Source organism: Bubalus kerabau, chromosome 2, assembly GCF_029407905.1.
Source record: "Bubalus kerabau isolate K-KA32 ecotype Philippines breed swamp buffalo chromosome 2, PCC_UOA_SB_1v2, whole genome shotgun sequence".
In the NCBI taxonomy this organism is placed as follows: Eukaryota; Metazoa; Chordata; class Mammalia; order Artiodactyla; family Bovidae; genus Bubalus; species Bubalus kerabau.
The window spans coordinates 36,294,930-36,315,516 of NC_073625.1; the positions used below are offsets into that span (position 1 = coordinate 36,294,930).

Genomic DNA, 20,587 nt, shown 5'->3' on the forward strand with positions numbered 1-20,587 from the left:
ACAGTAAGTAGTAGTAGAGGATTTTAAACATTTAAAGTAGATCCTCAAGACTACCAGCATTTACATATGGAAAGCTCAGGATCACATATTCTTTGAACTTGAAACTGCATGTGTACCTAATATCTTACCATATTCCATACAGCATTTCCACCACTATATTTGTATGAAGTATTGCTTCTTTATCCATTCCTCTGTTGACGGACATTTATGTTACTTTCATATTTTGACTATTGTAAATAGTGCTCCAATGAACATTGGGGTACATATTCTTTTAGAATTATGGTTTTCTCTGGGAATATGCTCAGAATTGGGATTTCTGGGTCATATGGTAGTTTTGTTTTTCATTTTTTGATGAACCTCCATACTGTTCTCCATAGTGGCTCTATCAGTTTACATTCCCACCAACGGTCTAAGAATGTTACCTTTTCTCCACACCCTCTCCAGCATTTATTGTTTGTATATATTTTGATAATGGCCATTCTGACTAGTGTGGGGTGGAACATCATTTTTTTTTTTTGATTTGCATTTCTCTAATAATTAGTGATGGGCTTCTCTGGTGGCTCAGATGGTAAAGAATCTGCCTGCAATGTGGGAGACCTGGGGTCTCCCTGGGTTGGGGAGATCTGCTGGAGAAGGAAATGGCAACCCACTCTAGTATTCTTGCCTGGAGAATACCAAGGACAAAGGAGCCTGGCAGGCTATAGTCCATGGGGTGGCAAAGAGTCGGACATGACTGAGCGAGTAGCATACAATAATTAATGTGTCTTCTTTGAAAAAAATGTCTATTTAGATTTTGTGCCCATTTTTTTGGATTGGATTTCTTTTCTGATACTGAATTGTGTGAGCTGTTTGTATATTTTTGGAGATTAATTCCTTGTCATTGCTTCATTTGCAAATATTTTCTCCCATTCTGAGGGTTGTCTTTTCATCTTGTTATGGTTTCCTTTGCTGTACAGAAACTTTTGCATTTCATTAGGTCTTGCTTGTTTATTTTTGTTTTTATTTTCATTACTCTATGAGGTGGGTCAAAAAAGATCTTTCTTCAATTTATGTCAAAAAGCACTCTGCCAATGTTGTCCTATAAGAGTTTTGTGGTTCTTGGCCTTACATTTAGGTTTTTAATCCATTTGGAGTTTATTGTTGTGTATGCTATAAATGTATATCCTAATTCATTCTTTTATATATAGCTTTCCAGTTTTCTCAGAACCACTTGTATAAGAATATACAATGGAGACTACATTTCTCCATTGTGTATTCTTGTCTTTTTGTTGTAGATTAATTGACCATAATTGTGTGGGTTTATATCTATGCTTTCTATCCTATAGATAGATATCTATATATCTATAAATATAAATTCTATCTATATTTCTGTCTTTGGGTCAGTACCATAATGTCTTGATGACTGTAGCTTTGTAAAATAGTCTAAAGTCAGAGAACCTGGGATTCCTCCAGCTCCACTTTTCTTTCTCAAGATTACTTTTGCTGTTCAGAGTCTTTAATATTTTTATACAAATTGTAGATTTGTTTGTTTGAATTCTGTGAAAGATGCCATTGGAAGACAGTTTTACTTCTTCTTTCCCAGTTTGGATTCCTTTATTTATTTTTCTAATCTGACTGCTGTGGCTAGAACTTCCAAAACTACACTGAATAAAAGTGGGAGAAGTTGTCTTTTTCCTGATCTTAGAGGAAATGCTTTGAGTTTTTCACCATTAAGAATGACTTTTGCTGAGGGTTTGTGAAATTTGGTCTTTATTATGTTGATATGGGGCTTCACTGGTGGCTCAGAAGGTAAAGGGTCTGCCTGCAATGCAGGAGACCTGGGTTCAATCCCTGGGTCAGGAAGATCCGTGGAGAAGGAAATGGCAACCCACTCCAGTATCCTTGTCTGGAAAATCTCATGGATAGAGGAGCCTGGTGGGCTGCAGTCCATGGGGTCACAAAGAGTCAGACACAACTGAGTGACTAACACTTATGTTGATATAGGTTCCCTCTATGCCCACTTTCTGAAGAGTTTTTATCATTAAGTGGGTGTTGAATTTTGTTAAAGGCTTATTCTGTATTTATTGAGATGATCATATGGTTTTTATGCATCAATTTGTTGATGTGGTGTATCACACCAGTCAATTTACATATGTTAAAAACCCTTGTATCCCTGAGGTAAAGCCCATGTGATCATGGTGTATGATTCTTTTAATGTGTTGTTGGACTTCGTTTGCTAGTATTTTGTTAAGGATATTTGTGTGTATGTTCGTCAGTAATATTGGCCAGTAATTTTCTTTTTTTTTTTCTGGTTTTTGTTTCAGGGTAATTAATGGTAGCCTCATAGAATGAGCTTGAGAGTGTTCCTCTGAAATTTTTTGGAAGATTTTCAGAAGTGTAGGTGTTAACTCTTCTCTAAATGGTTGATAGAATTCACCTAACACAGGCTCATTTTTAACAAATTTACCTGTTTCAAGGAAAATAAAACTAGTAATGATGTTACTCTGAGACCCTTGAAATAGTTACATTGATATGAACAAATATAGGAATAATGTAAGGAATATAGATGAGAATATAGCTATGGATGTTTCTGTAGATGTAGGTATAGACACAAATAGTGATAGAGAAATTGACACTTGAAGCAAATTTTGGACTGTAAAATCCTTGTGAAGCAGATAAAGAGTGTCTAAAGATAATTCAAAAGTAAATATCTTGAAAGATAGTTTATTTAAACTTTATTTATGATTAATATTCAGCTTTTGCCTTTATGTCATTTGAACCTTGGTGAGGTTATGTATAGGCTCTCTGAAAGCAGGGAAATTATAAGTAGATAACATGTAGAGAATATTACCAAAATTAATTTTTATTTTTACGTAATTAGAATTAAACATATGGAAAGTAATTTTTTTTCCTTTTTCAGTGTGTTTTCCCAGAGTTCCTTATCTCCTGGGTACACTTTACGGTGAAGTTGCAGTTAGAGATTCATGTGAAGGCCATGCCAGAGGGCATGTGTTTAAACATCTGTCTTATTACAGAAATGACAGCCTCTTCACAGGGCTTAACCTTCACCATTTTTATTTTTCATTTATTTACAGCGGTTTTGTTAATAGAACCCTAAAAGAAATCCCTCACCTCAAATTTGATTCATTACATTTCAAAAGTTCCTAAACTTAGTCTTATATTTCTCATATTAAAGATAAGCATAGTGTCCATCAAGTTATATTTCTTATAGGAAGCCAAAAAATTCAGTTAATTCAATTCAAACTGCAGTTTTATTGTGATCAGTATCTAAAAACTCACCAGCATCAGGGTGATTTTATACATGGCTGCAGGACTGTAGAAACACTCTAGGCTTTGTAACACTCAGATAAGACAAATACTATTTTTAAAACTGTGGAGTTCTTTAAATAGTGACACAGGTTCATTTTCCTAAAACGCTTTAATGAGTTTGCTTTGGAGAAAACCCTGTCCCAGAAACTAAATATCTGTCAGGGCTACTTGGTGTTTCACAAAGGACTATTTCTTTCTTTATTGCATCAAACGTATTTTCTTTCTCAGTATATTTTTATGAATTTGAACATATACCTTGTATCCTTGATATGTGTATGTGCTGATGTATTTGCATTTAAACAGCATTCAGTACAGATGAGACACTGCTGATGACGACTTGCAAACTGTGGATGATCAAGAGCTAATGATCTTTTTTTTCTTCAATAATATGAGCATGATGACAGGATTATCTGTAGGTTTTCATGCTTCTAAATTTTGTTTTTGCTTTCCTTCCCAGTTAAGGCCCATCTGTGGACACAGACTTTTGTCTAATAAATATAGGAGAGGGGCAGGTGTGAATCTGTAGACTGGAAACTCGGGAGGAAAAGATTGATGGGCTGATTTGTTTTTGTATACCTGCCCAAAGGCTGAGAGATGAGCGTAATCTAATGATCATAAATAATGGACACCCTCATCAGCTGCGGTGGGAAAGGAAATGGTGGCAGCCTCCATCAGGGGGAGGAGGACCAGCTGTTGCTTCTCCCAGTGCGCAGAATCGAGGGGGAGCGTTTCCCCAAACCGCTGAGAAGTTTGGGGAAGGGCGGTGCCGACCTGCCTCTTCCGGAAACAGTTAGCTTCCTCCGTCTGTCAGAAACCTTTTGTCCTCCAACAAACCTAGAAACCTGAGGGTACATCAGTGAAAAACTGGATGCTGAAACATTGATCAGTACTGAAAAGATGCTGAAACCAAGCTTCTTTGCTGAAAGGACAAATTACTTAGTCCCGTGTAGGTTATTAAGTGAATAATGATGAGATTCTGTTTTAATTACTTGGTTGTTGTTACCAATGTCATCATGGCTATCAAATAATAAAAATTCTTCTAGAATTATTAAAATGATATATTCAAGGGGTGTTTTTTAAAAAACTCTAAAAAATGACATCCATATGCATTTTTTTCCCTTATAAAAATATTAGAAGGCGGTAAGACATGTATTATAACCAGTTAATAGCTAATCTAGAGAATACAGAAGTTAGTCATACAGGTAATTAGTGAGAGAGTCTGAGCTAGATGTAATTTATTTCTCCGGAGTCCTTCATTATTTCCATATCCTATTTCACTTTGCTTAATAATACAGTTTTTAAAATACACCCTCAGCATTCATTTTTTTTATTATAGATTGTCATTTTTCTTTAAAAATGACAATGTCTCATGCTTCTTTCAGGTAATTAAATATCTCAGAAAAGATCGCTATACTATGATTTAGACTCACATTTACATATTCATAAACTCTTCATTAGAAGCCGTAACTTGTTTCTGCTTTCAGATGAAATTCAATTTCCACGTTGACTGCACGTAAACACTTGAAATACATTACCATTAACAATATGCTATCTTGTAGTGAAATAACGTATCTCATATATCCCAGAGTGGCCACTGAAAGTGGTCTTTTGAGGATAGAAAGGAAGGAAAAAAACGAAGTTCTACTCCAGAAGTCCTTGTTCCAAAGCTTCACCAAGTGAAGGATCATATTAATGTAATGTCATTAGCTGTGAGCCTTGGCTTCAACTCATTAGCAAAATGTCAGGAGTTTGAAAAGCAAAAGGTAATCTAATATATATCTGGATCAAAAGGAAACTGTAACTTTGAAAGTCATACTTCAAAAAGAAATTTGGTTCTATCTGTATGGTCTGTCTTGCTGTTTAAGTAAATGATATTCTTCAAAGTCAGAAGTCATTTACAAAATAATAAAATGGCCAGGAATTATTTATTAAGGAGAACAGAAACTTCCTGTCTTCCTTTCTAAACATGTCAAGCATGGCAGTGTATGTACATCAGTTGTTCAAAGAATCTTCAAGTTGTTATAACTTTTTTCATTTATTTTTCAGCCCAGAGCACATTCTTACTGTGTAGTACTTTGATTTCATGAAACTTACAGAAACCACTCAAGATCATTTTACATGAAATATTTTCTGTTACTAATACATGTTTTGATTTGGTATGTTTTCAAAAGAATTCTTTTAAAATTCAAATAGAATGTAACAACACTTTCATTAGATCTAAACTAAGTTTTAGTTTCAAATAGATTAACCAAGTTCACATGTTATAAAATTATTGGGAATTTGTTGAATAGGTAATATTTGTGAAGGTAAAATAAAATTCAAACAGTGAAGGCATATATATGTATCTGTGTGTGTAGATATATATGTGTGTGTCTACATATAGGAGTGTGTGTGTGCGCGTGCACGCACACGCGCACAGGTGTAAAAGCCAAAATAAAAGTTAATCTTCCAGTGACCTTTTGTCCTCTGGGACCCAGATTTCTACAGATGACACCATAGAAGTGGCAATCATCAAGTGTGACTTGTGTACTAATGTAGTAATTGGCATTCATCTTTTTCATCCCTTCTTCTATCCTAGATGCTCCATACCATAGACATTGTTCTGCAAGCTTTTTCCACGTAGCATTTTACTCTGGGGTGGGTTCACATCAGTGATGGCTATGATACATTGTTGTTGGATTTTTTTAATTTAATTAAAAAATTTTTTTGCAATGTTGTGTTTGTTCCTGCCATATGATAATGCAAACCAGTCATAATTACACATACGTCCCCTCCCTCTCCAGCCTCCCTCCTCTCCCTGCATCCTATCCCTCCAGGTCATCAGAGCACCCGACTGGCCTCCCTGTGCTACACAGCAGCTTCTCACATCCATCCATCTTATACTCAATAATGTACGCACGTTGATGCTATTTTTTCCATTTGTACCACACTCTCCCTCCCACACTGTGTCCACAAGTCCTTCTCTACATCTCTATCTCCTTTCCTTCCCTTCAGATAGGTTCATCAATATCATTTTTCTAGATTATATATATATGTGCATGTGTGTGTTAATATACTATATTTATTTTTCTGACTTCACTATGTATAGCAGGCTCTAGGTTCACTAAAACTGACTGAAATTCATTCTTTTTTATGGATGAGTAATATTATATTGTGTGTGTATATATATATATATATATATATATACACACACACACACACCATATCTTCTTTATCCATTCATCAGTTGATGGACATCTAGGTTGCTTCCGTGTCCTGACTATTGTAAACAGTCCTGTGATGAACACTGGGGTACATCTGTCTTTTTTGATTATGTTTTTTCACAATATATGCCCAATGGTAGAGTTGCTGGGTCATATGGTAGATTTATTCCTAGTTTTTTTTAACGAGTCTCCACAATGGTTGAAGCAGTTAACATTCCCACCAACAGTGTAGGAGTGTTCTTTTTTCACCACAGCCTCTCCAGCGTTTCATGTTGGTAGATTTTTTGATGATGGCCATCCTTACTGGTGTTAGGTGATACCTCACTGTAGTCTTGATTTTTCATTTCATTAATAATTACTAACATTGAACATCTTTTCATGTGCTCACAGGCCATCTGTATGTCTTCTTTAGAGAAATGTCTGTTTAGGTCTTCTGCCCATGTTTTGATTGGGTTGTTTGTTTTCCTAATTTGAGCTATATGAGATGCTTATATATTCTGGAGATTAATCCTTTAGTCAGTTGTTTCATTTGCAATTGTTTTCTCCCATTCTGAGGGTTGTCCTTTAATCTTGTTTGTTTCCTTTGCTTCACAAAAGCTTTTAAGTTTAATTAGGTCCCATTTGTTTGTTTTTACTTCCATTACTCTAGAGGTGGGTCACAGAGGATCTTGCTGTGATTTATGTCATAGAGCATACTGCCTATGTTTTCATCTAAGAGCTTTATAGTTTCTAACCTTACATTTACTTCTGTAATCCATTTGGAGTTTATTTCAGTGTGTGGGGTTAGAAAGTGTTCTAGTTTCATTCTTTTGCATGTGGCTGTCCACTTTCTCCTGCATTGCTTACTTATTGAAGTGGCTCCCTTTTCTCCATTGTGTATTCTTGCCTCCTTTGTCAAAGACAAGGTGCCCATAGGTGTGTAAGTTTATCTCTTGGCTTTTTGTCTTGTTCTGCTGGTTGATATTTCTGTTTTTGTGCCAGTACCATACTGTCTTCATGACTGTAGCTTTGTCTGAAGTCAGGAAGGCTGATTCCTCCAGCTCTGTTTTTCTTTAAGATTGCTTTGGCTATTCAGGGTCTTTTATGTTTCCATACAGATTGTGAAATGGTTTTTTTTTTGTTTTTTTTTTTTTGAGTTCTGCGAAAAATATAATTGATAGTTTGATAGGGATTGCACTGAATCTGTAGATTATTTTGAGTAGTATAGTCATTTTCACAGTATTCTTCCAATCCAAAAACATAGCGTTATCTCTCCATCTCTTTTGTGTCATTTCTGATTTCTTTCATCAGTGTCTTAAACTTTTCTGCATATAGGTCTTTTGATTCTTTGGTTAGGTTTATTCTTAGGTATTTCATTCATTTTGTTGCAGTGGTGAAGGATTGGTGCTTTAACCTCTCTTTCTGATTTTTCATTGTTAGTATATAGGAATTCAAGATTTCTGTGTATTAATTTTATATCATGTAACTTTAATATACTCATTGATGAATTCTAGTAATTTTCTAGCAGAATCTTTAGGGTTTTCTATACATTATACTATGTAGTATCATGTCATCTGAAAATAGTTTTATTTCTTCTTTTCCAAACTGCTGCTACTAAGTCGCTTCAGTCGCGTCCAACTCTGTGCAACCCCATAGACGGCAGCCCACCGGGCTCCCCCGGCCCTGGGATTCTCCAGGCAAGAATACTGGAGTGGGTTGCCATTTCCTTCTCCAATGCATGAAAGTGAAAAGTGAAAGTGAAGTCGTTCAGTCGTATCCGACTCTTTGCGACCCCATGGACTGCAGCCTATCAGGCTCCTCCACCCATGGGATTTTCCAGGCAAGAGTACTGGAGTGGGGTGCCATTGCCTTCTCCGCTTTTCCAAACTACATTCCTTTTATTTCTTTTTTCTCTCTGATTGCTGTGTTGAGGACTTCCAAAACTATGTTGAATAACAGTGGTGAGAATGGGCAGCTTTGTCTTCTTCCTGATCTTAGAGGAAATGCTTTCAGTTTTTCTCCATTGAGAATAATGCTTGCTGTGAGTATGTCATGTATGACCTTTATTATGTTGAGATAGGTTCTTTCTATTGTGATATATTGTTTTTGTTAGTTTTGGCAATTTTTTTTTTTTTTTTTGGTTTCATAGTACATCACTGCAAGGGCATATTATATACTTCATTAGTATTTTTGTTGATGGACAGTAAATTAGTTTGTATCAATATATTTTGTTATTACAAACTAACCCAAATGAATAGGATTATATATACATACCCCAGTAAATATGTACCTATATACCTATAATTCTGATATTTATTAACTAATTACCTGGACCGAAATTGTATGGGGGTCTTTCTTACCCCATACTCTAAGCAACATGTTATTATCACAGTTATCTTTCGTACTTTGTTTTTAAAATGTATATGCTGCTACTGCTGCTAAGTCGCAACAGCCATGTCCAACTCTGTGCGACCCCATAGACGGCAGCCCACCAGGCTCCTCTGTCCCTGGGATTCTCCAGGCAAGAACACTGGAGTGGGTTGCGATTTCCTTCTCCATAAAATGTATATATCCTGCTGCTACTGCTAAGTCACTTCAGTCATGTCCGACTCGGTGTGACCCCAGAGACGGCAGCCCACCAGGCTCCTCTGTCCCTGGGACTCGCCAGGCGAGAATACTGCAGTGGGTTGCCATTTCCTCCTCCAATGCATGAAAGTGAAAAGTGAAAGTGAAGTCACACAGTCGTGCCCGACTCTTAGTGACCCCATGGACTGCAGCCTACCAGGCTCCTCCGTCCATGAAATCGATTCTCCAGGCAAGAGTACCGGGGTGGGGTGCCATTGCCTTCTCCTGCCTTTAATTTAAAAATTATTTACAGTGAAAATATTTTTGTAACTTTTATATTGTAATTATATTTCAGTATCTGTTTATTTTTTCATAATGACCAGTCAGTTAAATCCCTATTTGTCTTGTATCCATATCAACTGGTATTAAGAAAATATGCCCTATTCATGCATATAGGTTTTAAATATTTTCTCAGTTTGAATTTTTATGCTTTAAGTTTTTTACATTAGCATTTTTCCTTTAAAAAGTAACAGAAATTTCACTTCAAGATTATATTTTAATATGCTGATTTCAAAATTATAATTAATATCCCCTGATTTCTTTCAACAATTTGTGTTGATCTTTATGATTTAAATCTTTTATTGGTGATTAATTGAAATTAAATTGTTAAAAAGAGTGGGGGGGGGAAGGAACTGGATTGTGTTTAGATGGCTATCCATCAATCCTAGTGTCAATTAATAATCTATTGATTATTCACTTACTTTGAATGCTACTTGTATTATATGGTAAGACATTTTTCTTTTCTCATATATTAAAACATTTTTCTATTTCTGCTCTTTATTGTATTGAGCTATGTGTTTACCATTAATATGATACGTTAAATATTGAAGCTCAATAATATGTTTTAACATCCATTAGGAGAGCCTTCTCACTATTACTAAATTTTATACTATCTCTGCCTAATTTTCATTTCATTTTTTCTGTTCAGTTGAAAGTTTATATAGTTGCTGAAGCTATTAGCATTTTCATGGAGAATCATATTTGTTTAGGAAGAAGTGACATATTCATAACACATGCTTTCTTCATCCAGCCTTAGTGTTTACCAATGCAGTGTGTATTGTTTTGATTAGAAATGCTATAGAAGTAGAGAGGGAAGGATGTGAGGTGCTTATGATGATGTCTAGCTCTTTAAGCTTCAACAATAAGCTTGCTGTTATTGAGACATAGGTTGTTTCCACATATATTTATTGCCTAATAATTCTTCTTATGATACTATTGTGTATTTAGCTCTTCTGGAGTGTTGATTAGCTTACTGTATTTCTATCTATAAAATTGTAAAATGAGCAATCACTTTGCAACTGCTATTTTTCTTTTCAATTTTATACTGTTTTCTTTCTCTTATTTTTACATCATCTACTCAAAGAGAACACTGTTAGTTAATGATGATAGTAAGTAACCTTGATTTTTTTTTTTCAATATCAGAGTATCTTGAATTTTAGCTTTAAATATGAGTCCAGCGTTAGCATAAATGCATCAGCTTGCACCGTGAGCTGCAGGAGGGGCAGCATAGTGTGGGAATTTCAGGCACTGGGTGCAGAGCCCTTTTCAGCTCAGCTCCCTTCTAGTGTGTCCTTGAACATTATCAGCTGCTAATGTTGGCAAAAGGATTTGAGACTCTTCAAGTACTAGTATCTATGAGGAATTATTAAAAGGGGTTTATGTATTACCCTGTAAATGGAAACAGGCTCATAACTGTACAAAAATGTTTTAAAAACAATACTTCAAAGTATAATTTTCTTATTATCTAAACCTTTACAGAGTATACAAGTCTCAGTACATTTTGAAAGGCTTAGGTAATATTCATACTAAAAATAATGATGGATCAACATCAAAATACAAACAAAATTATCTCAGGATTTAAATGGTATGCTCTTTTTGCAGGTTTATGCTAATAAATCAATGAAACAAGATGTAGGAAACATATGAATACACTTCATTAAAGATGCATTTCAAAAGAATGGTGGAATAGTATGTTTATATAATAATATTTATAGTCTAATTTATTTATATATGACTGTACCTATCTGTTAATTAGAATTTGTTTTTCTCATTCTACAGAACCTATGTAAGGCATTTTTGTTGTTGTTCTGATTATTTTTTTTTTTTTTTTTTTTAATTTTATTTTATTTTTAAACTTTACATAACTGTATTAGATTTGCCAAATATCAAAATGAATCCGCTACAGGTATACATGTGTTCCCCATCCTGAACCCTCCTCCCTCCTCCCTTCCCATTCCATCCCTCTGGGTCGTCCCAGTGCACCAGCCCCAAGCATCTAGTTGAAAAATAGACTCATGCTGCTAAAGAAGCAATATAGCTGAGGCTTTAGACATTTCACGGGTTAAAAAAAAAAAAAAAAAAAAAGGTAAACTACCAAGAATTACATTTCAAGTTACTAATTATATTATGAAACTTTGTCATCTATCATAATGACCTTTAAAAGAGACCATACAACTCATTGTTCTATGTTATATCACAATACTGTTACACATATGACTAATTTAATGATCGAATATTGAATCTATAGTAAAAGTAACACATCCATTTTCAACATAATTCACATGCTTGCTTTCAACTTTAAGCTCCTTTGTTAAGCCCTTTAACTTTCAATTAAATTGAGTTTGTAATAAAACTAACTTAATACCATGTCAAATGAAACACCTGATGTTCTCTATCACTCTAAAATACACGAGCAGCCTCTCTTGTGGTAAGTTTAGACTTCTGCATTTGAGTGGTAAAAGTAGGTAAAGAAATGGAGGGAATAAAACAAAAAAGAAAAAATAGCAAAAAAGGAATGCAAAAAGTGTCTTATTATCACAGAAATTTTGTTTTTGTTTGATTCCATTAAGTTTTATTATGATTTGGTCATTGTACAAAAAAAATGATAAACACTATTTACTACAGATGACTATAAATTACACAAAATTTGGAAAATTATGAGGGAAGTTTCCTTTGTTATAGCAATTATTCAAAGGTTGAAATCTGTTGAAATCATTTCTGAACAATTTTTTTCCATTATTTTTGGAAAAGAATAAGCAGACAACTGTTGTTTTCTGGGGGAATTGTCTTGTATTATCTTCTATAAATATATACAGTGGTATTATCAACTTCTTTTACTCTAAATATAAAGTTGTATGACTATTAATAAAATTAATAGTTGTTTTATGGTGACAACTCGTAAAATGAGGATTAGAGAAAAATAATCTCTATAAAAGTTACAACAATATTAAAATTTCAATGGAAATATTATTTCCAAAATAGTCTTTGAATCTTGAGCCAATGAGCAAAAAATACATTGAAATCTGTATAGCAGTTATTAAATTTTTATTTTCAGGCTGAACTGACATGTTCTTTATGAATAAAATTTTCAAGATACTTCCTGTGATACGGTCCACTAAACATGGGGAAAACCTCAAGCAAGAATGACATTACTTTTTATGAATATTAACATAAATTATAGTTCGTATTGCTCCAGCAAACCAGAGATTTCTTCTTAGAAAAAATATACTGTGAATGGCATTAAATATATGTGCTTATATTTTACTCACCAAAACTCACTGAGGATTTGTTACAGTGTTCACATATTCCTGAAAAGGAATATAGACCTTCTTAAAGACACATTTGTAAAATATAAGAATAGGTGAAACAGTTGGAGAAAAAATGATTGAATAGATAAATATGACAGATCAACCCTTTTACTCCACTAATGTTATTAATATAAATGATTATTTACAGAAGGATCTTGTAGGCTAAGAGGTGAGAACAACCTAGCCTTGCTGGCAGGAATCCAGTCCACAGAGGTCTTGACACTGACCTTTACTCTGGAACTCCATCCATCTCTGGAAGAGCTGCTCTTTCGGTCAGACTCCAGTGTCCTCTTCATCCAACAAGTAGGTTTTCAAAAAGTTCTCAACATTAATTCTTATAACACTCTATGTTAATGAGCCTTGAATGGAATACTTCCCCAAGGTAAAATACAACAAAAAATCTATGACTTGAATGAATCCAAATCTAGTTCACTCTTATTTCAGCTTATTTTTCCTTATTTTTCAAAAAAAAAAAAAAAAGGCATTACCAGGTTGTCTGACAGTACTGCTGTTGCTGCTGCTGCGTCACTTCAGTCGTGTCCGACTCTCTGAGACCCCATAGATGGCAGCGCACCAGGCTCCCCCGTCCCTGGGATTCTCCAGGCAAGAACACTGGAGTGGGTTGCCACTTCCCTCTCCAAGCCATGGAAGTGAAAAGTGAAAGTGAAGTTGCTCAGTCGTGTCCGACTCTCGGCGACCCCATGGACTGCAGCCCACCAGGCTCCTCCTTCCATGGGATTTTCCAGGCAAGAATACTGGAGTGGGGTGCAACTGCCTAGAGGAAGCAAATGAGAGTAAACCATTTTCTGACAGGCTAAATTGGTCTGCTGCAGAAAACACATGGAGCTGTAATTTCTCCTGCTGCATACTTAGGAGGTAAGTCAAGCCCGTGTCACAGAACAAAAGCAGCAGAGGCCTTTCTGTGCTCAGTCCCTTTCCACTAGGGCCAAATGTGAACAAATGATTTTGGCTTGTGAGGAGGTTGGCTATAAAAACTAAATAGCCCACATCTTCCTGACTTGAATTTAGCTTTAAGTTAGATTTTAGTTGGAACAGAAAAAAAAAAAAAATTTATATTGTTTTTCAGTACCTACATTTGGTGATATTGAACATAATTCCAAATCAGTTGGCAAGGAGGTAGAGGAGGAAGGTGATCAGTGGAAGAGGGAGGATAAGTTTCGTTGACCAGGTGATAGACCAGGAGAGATTAATAGAGACAATTGATGTGTTCAGACAGTAGAATTGAAAAAAAAAAAAAAAAAGGTTTCTGTTTTAATTTCCGAGTCCTTTAGTCTTCTTGAAAGTAGATAGGATGCTATGGTTTAGCACACATGTATAGCTTATTTTCAAAATGGCTCAAAAAATTTTTTTTTATTTTTTTCTGCAGTTCCAAGCTGAGAAATCTCAATTTTTCACTTTTGCAGGGCAGGGTAGAATCAAGGTTGCAAAACAGAAACTTGATCATTGTGGTTGATCAGAACTCAGAGACACCCATGTATTTATGTGCTCAAGCTTGTATTGATCTAAATAATATTTCACGGAAAGTGAAAGTGAAGTCGCTCAGTCGTGTCCGACTCTTTGCGACCCCACGGGACTGTAGCCTACCAGGCTCCTCCGTCCATGGGATTTTCCAGTCAAGAGTACTGGAGTGAGTTGCCATTCCCTTCTCCAGGAGATCTTCCCAACCCAGGGATTGAACCCGGGTCTCCCGCACTGTAGGCAGACGCTTTACCATCTGAGCCACCAGGGAAGTAGATCTAAATAATATTTCATGAATACCTGTTATATATAGGCACAAAATATAAACCAGTGACAATCAGGAAAAGTATGCTTTCATGGAACATACAGTCTTTTGAATAATAAAAATAAACTTAAAATTTAATGGATCTAGTTATGTCTTATGAGAAAAAGAAACATGATTTTAAAATATAGAGTAGGAAAATAAAAATCTGTTTTAGAATTTTGTATTGGGAAGCCTGAATCTTTTAGTACAGATCTAGAAACTAAATGGAAGGAGGGAGAGGAGTACCTGAAGGTTGTTGGAATAATGTCTGCAGCAAAAAGAACTACAGCCTTGAAGACAGAGCCCCAGACAGGATGACCCCAGTAACTCCTTGGGACATCACCTGGAGAGGACCATGCAATGTGAGTACAAGATACTAAGACATAAGAAAAATGCTCTGAGTTCTAATGTTATTAGAACCACCATGTATACACTACATACAACTACTACACACACACACACACACACACACTCACTATATACACTGCGTTTCAACTGAAAAGGCTCTTCACAGGAATGTGGCACATTCTAACAATAATCAGGGGTTGTACTCTTATGCAGAACAAACTGGGCTCAAATGGTAAAATGATAAATTCTACCAAAATAGTTATATACTTAAAAATTTTATAATGGCTTCACTGAATTTCACCTTTTTAGAAGAATATTAAATCCAATAAATTTGTATTTATGTGAATTGAATACGGCTGGATTTTTAGCAATTACTACATAGACCCAGCACTTTCCTGTTTAAGTACACCATTTTTCAAATTCTGAAAGAGTAAATCATGACCTTAATTGTAGATCTTACTGTGAATTTCAGCTTCACAAAAAATATTAAATATTTGTTGGAATGCATATTGTGAAATCTTATAAAATGTTATGTCTATGTTTTATGATTCAGCTTCTTATAATAGAAACCAATTTCAATGTTTAAATCAAATATATTTACACTCAATAAAAAGTGCCAATGTGAGGTGTCCAACTTGATGAATTTTGACAGATGTGTGTAACCACCAATAAAATTTCCATTCCTTAAAAAGTTCTTTAAAATCTCATTTACAATCAATCTTGATAAGCTTTCCATCACTGAAACTTAGTCCTGCTTATTCTATAATTTATTAGAACTGGAATGATTTGTGTAAATATTTGATTGTATTATCTCAGACCCTATAACTTACAACATATTAGCATTGCTGCATGCAGTATTCATTCCTAAATAGTACACATGGCTGACTCTTGACCAACACAGGAACTGGGATACTGGCCTTCCACATAGTCAGAAATCCCCATATAACTTAGAGTCGGACTTCAGTAACCCTGGTTCCACATCCATGGATTCAACCAGCTGCAGACTGTGTAGTACTGTAGTACATTTCTAGTGAAACAAACGTGGATCCACACAACTCAAACCATGCTGTTGAAGGGTCAGCTATTCATCATGGGAATGTGTGACCCAATTAGTCTATCCATTCATCAGTGAAAACTTTTTAAGTTGTGTTCAGATTTGAGATTTAATTAATGAATTAAACAACTACAAAAATACATGAACAACTGATCTGTTCTAATTCCTCTTGAATAAATATTGTGGGAGTGAAAGAACTGCATTGTATGACATATACATATTTCACGTTATAAGTAACTGTTCCATGTTAGAAATGCATTAGAATTCTAATTGTTCCAAATCCCTACCAATGATTAGTAGTAAGTCTATACTGATAACTTGATCTATTATGACAAGGATGCAGCTGTATCTCATTATATGTGTTTATCAGTGTAAATTTTATACATTTTGACATGTTCAGACCCATGAAACTATCACTGCAATAAGATACTATGCATAACCCATGACTTCCATAATTTCTTGTGTAATTTGTTTGTCCTGTACCTCTCTACTTGTCTCTCCCCGGGAAAAAAAAATTTTTTTTCTGTCAATTTATTGTACATTTCCTTGAATTTTTAATATGTGGAATTGCACAGCATATATGCTTTTCTTGGTATGGTATATTTATATTACTTTGGAAATATAATACTTTGGCATTATTCTATTATATGGGTACATCACAATCTGTTTAACCATTTACCTATTGATAGATATTTAGACTATTGTAACAAAGTTGCTTTGAACATTTCTTTAGAAGTTTTATGTTTATACATGCTTTTGTTTCTCTTGGCATGGCTGACTCATAAGGTAGGTGTATGTTTAATGTTTTAAGAAACTGCTAAAATTTTTTTGCAAATGGTTGTATTATTTTACCCTCCCACAACAGTATGTGAGTTTCGATTGTTTCCCATCCTATCCAAAACTTGGTATGATTTATCTTTTTAATTTGTGCTATTGGTATGTGGTATATTATGTATATTATAATATATATGGAGTTGTGATTTGCATTTTCAGAGTCAAATGCTATCGAGTACTATTTAATATGCTTCTTTGCCTACAGATGTATTTTTAGAATTATCCCAATGTTTTGCCCATTTTTAATTGAGGTGTTTTTCTTTATTATTGATATATATGTGTGTATATGTGTGTGTGTGTGGGTGTAAACATATACACTTAATCCTTAAAAAAACACAGGTTTGAATTGCAGGGGTCGACAGATATGATGTTTTTTTCAATAGTAAGTACAGTGTTACCATAATCCTCAGTTGAGTAAAATTGTGAACAGAAAGGAATTGTGGATCTGGAGGACAAACAGTAAGTTACACACAAATTTTCAAGGGCAGACACCCTTAATCCCCACATTGTTCAAAGGCAATCTGTAAATAGTTACTTATGCATGTTCTTACTGAGTTGTATGTTTTGCAAATAATATATTCGAGCCTCTTAAGTTTTTCAGTATCTTTGGAAAATCAAGTGTTGACTTTTGATTGTTTTATTAATATTTTTCTTTTACACTTAATTTATGTGTCATTTTTAAGAAATATTTGCCTGATGTAAGTTCACTAAATTCTATTTTCTAGAAACTTTATAGTTATTGTACTTACATTTATTTAGGGATCAGATACACTTTAAGGTAACTATTGTTTATGATGTAAGGAAACATCTGAAATTCATTTTTTGTCATGTGTATCCATTTGTTGAAAATATGCATATAATATTGAATATATACAAACATTAACCATTAAGTAGTCTTTGCACTACAGTAGCTTGAAAATATCTTTACCAGGCAGTCTTAAGTATTTCCACTTAGTTCTTTGTTTTCAAAATTTGTTGGACTTTCTTCAAGGACCTAGGGATTTATACTTTTGATCAAATTAGGGGAAAATGTTGACAATTATTTCTTAACGCCCTCCCTTCTATGTAAGAACATTAGCCTGTCTAAGGCTGTCTAAGAGTTCGTTGATTCTTGGTTCTCCTCCTCTACCATCTCCTTTGACAGATTCTGTTAAGACATTATCAAGTTCACAAGCATTTTGTTGTGTTCAGTTCAGTTAATTTGCTCAGTCGTGTCTGACTCTTTGCGACCCCATGGACTGCAGCACACCAGGCTTCCCTGTCCATCACCAACTCCCAGACCTTACTCAAACTGATGTCCATCAGGTCTGTGATGCCATCCAACCATCTCATCCTCTGTTGTTCCCTTCTCCTCCTGCCGTCAATCTTTCCCAGCATCAGGGTCTTTTCCAACTAGTTAGTTCTTCGCATCAGGTGGCCAAAGTATTGGAGTTTCAGCTTCAGCATCAGTCCTTCCAATGAATGTTCAGGACTGATTTCCTTTATGATAGACTGGTGGGATCTCCTTACAATCCAAGGAACGCTCAAGAGTCTTATCCAACACCAGAGTTCAAAAGCATCATTTATTCAGTGCTCAGCTTTCTTTATAGTCCAACTCTCACATCCATACATGGCTACAGGAAAAACCATAGCTTTGACTAGACAGACCTTTGTTGGCAAAGTAATGTCTGCTTTTTAATATGCTAAGTTGGTCATAGCTTTTCTTCCAAGGAGCAAGACTCTCTTAATTTCCTGGCTGCCAGCAACATCTGCAGTGACTTTGGTGCCTAAGAAAATAGTCTCTATTTCCATTGTTTCCTCATCTATTTGCCATGAAGTGATGGGACTGGATGGCATTATCTTAGTTTTTTGAATGTTGAGTTTTAAGCCAGCTTTTTCACTCTTCTCTTTCACTTTCATTAAAGGGCTCTTTAGTTCCTCTTCACTTTCTACCATAAAGGTGGTGTCATCTGTGTATCTGAGATTATTGATATATCTCCTGGCAATCTTGATTCCAGCTTGTGCTTGCTCCAGACCAGCATTTCTCATGATTTACTCTGCATGTACATTAAATAAGCAGGGTGACAATATAGAGCTTTGATGTACTCCTTTCCCAATTTGGAACCACTCCATTTTTCCATGTCTGGTTCTAACTGTTTCTTCTTGACCTGCATACAGATTTCTCAGGAGGCAGGTAAGGCGGTCTGGTATTCCCATCTCTTGAAGAATTTTCCAAGTTTCTTTTATCTACAGAATCAAATGTTTTGGAGTAATCAATAAAGCAGAAGTAGATATTATTCTGGAACTCTCTTGCTTTTTCAGTGATCCAATGGATATTGACAATTTGATTTCTGATTCCGCTGTCTTTTCTAAATCCAGCTTGAATATCTGGAAGTTCTTGGTTCATGCACTATTGAAGCCTGGCTTGGAGAATTTTGTGCATTACTTTGCTAGCCTATGAGAGAGTGCAATTGTGTGGTATTGTGAACATTCTTTGGCACTGCTTTTCTTTGGGGTTGGAATGAAAGCTGAGCTTTTCTAGTCCTGTGGCCACTGCTGAGTTTTCCGAATTTGCTGGTATATTGAGTGCAGCACTTTCACAGCATCATCTTTTAGGATTTAAAATAGCTCAACTGGAATTCCATCACCTACACTAACTTTGTTTGTAGTGATGCTTCCTAACGCCCACTTGACTGCACATTCCAGGATGTCAGGCTCTAGGTAAGTGATCACACCGTCATGGTTATGTGGTTCATGAAGATCTTTTTTGTATAGTTCTTCTGTGTATTCTTGCCACCTCTTCTTAATATTTTCTGCTTCTCTTAGGTCCATACCATTTCTGTCCTTTACTGTGCCCATCTTTGCATTAAATATTCCCTTGATATCTCTGATTTTCTTGAAGAGATCTCTAGCCTTTCCATTCTGTTGTTTTCCTCTATTTCTTTGCACTGATCACTGAGGAAGGCTTTCTTATCTCTCCTTGCTGTTCTTTGGACCCCTGCATTCAAATGGGTATATCTTACCTTTTCTCCTTTGTCTTTAGCTTCTCTTCTTTTCTCAGCTATTTGTAAGGCCTCCTAAGACAATCATTTTGCCTTTTTGCAGTTCTTTTTCTTGGGGATGGTCTTGATCCCTGACTCCTGCACAATGCAATGAACCTCCATCCATATTTCTTCAGGCACTCTATCAGATCTAATCCCTTGAATCTATTTGTCACTTCCACTGTATAATTGTAATGGATTTAATTTAGGTCATACCTGAGTGGTCTAGTGGTTTTCCCTATTTTCTTCAATTTAAGTCTGAATTTGCCAATAAGGAGTTCATGATCTGAGCCACAGTCAGCTCCTAGTCTTGTTTTTGCTGACTGTATAGAGCTTCTCCATCTTTGGCTGCAAAGAATATAATCAATCTGATTTTGGTATTGACCATCTGGTGATGTCCATGTGTAGAGTTGTCTCTTGTGTTGTTGGAAGAGGGTGTTTGCTATGACCAGTGTGTTCTCTTGGCAAAACTCTGTTAGCCTTTGCCCTGTTTCAATTTGTACTCCAAGGCCAAATTTGCCTGTTATTCTAGGTATCTTTGGACTTCCTACTTTTGCATTCCAGTCTAATATGATGAAAATTACATCTTTTTAATTTTTTTTGATGTTAATTCTAGAAGCTGTTGTAGGTCTTCATTTCAGCTTCTTCAGCATTCCTTTTTGGGGCATAGACTTGGATTACTGTAATACTGAGTGGTTTGCCTTGGAAACAAACAGAGATCATTCTGATTGCACCCAAGTACTGCATTTAGACTTTTGTTGACTACATGGGCTACTCCATTCTTCTAAGGGATTCCTGCCCATAGCAGTAGATAGGAGCAGTGACCCCACAAGACAGACCACACA

General features: G+C 35.4%; 1 long non-coding RNA gene across 3 annotated transcripts in view; it reads left to right on the forward strand.

Moving 5' to 3' along the window:
* LOC129643213 (uncharacterized) overlaps positions 1 to 20,587 on the forward strand; it is a 201,225-nt gene that overhangs the window by 135,919 nt on the left and 44,719 nt on the right. For 2 of the 3 annotated variants that reach the window (XR_008710156.1, XR_008710158.1), the window contains exons 2-4: positions 12,852 to 13,006; positions 13,185 to 13,579; positions 14,761 to 14,848. This is a non-coding gene — a long non-coding RNA (uncharacterized LOC129643213). The remainder of the gene's footprint in view (positions 1 to 12,851; positions 13,007 to 13,184; positions 13,580 to 14,760; positions 14,849 to 20,587) is intronic. The other variant, XR_008710157.1, reaches the window with a different exon arrangement.